General features: G+C 36.7%; 1 protein-coding gene across 1 annotated transcript in view; it reads left to right on the forward strand.

The window, feature by feature from the left end:
* LOC119586483 (trifunctional enzyme subunit alpha, mitochondrial-like) overlaps positions 1 to 218 on the forward strand; it is an 8,742-nt gene that overhangs the window by 846 nt on the left and 7,678 nt on the right. The gene's annotated exons all lie outside the window — the stretch shown is intronic.

Consider the following 218-nt stretch of genomic DNA (forward strand, 5'->3'; position numbering starts at 1 on the left):
TTAATATTTATGAGGCGGAGACGAGAAACTTACACTATATATTTCAGAAAGGGGAAACCTGTAAAACCTCTTGGTCATCAAATAAGGTATCTTGCTGGGTGAATGTGGTTATTTGCTATCTGTGGATTCTTTATACTTTATTGTTTGCATTTATAGTGGGTTCAGTTGGTGCAAGGCAGTAATACCTAAGATACAAGACCCATTAGGTGTCCATTTGA

Source organism: Penaeus monodon, chromosome 21 (genome assembly GCF_015228065.2).
Source record: "Penaeus monodon isolate SGIC_2016 chromosome 21, NSTDA_Pmon_1, whole genome shotgun sequence".
Lineage (NCBI taxonomy): Eukaryota > Metazoa > Arthropoda > Malacostraca > Decapoda > Penaeidae > Penaeus > Penaeus monodon.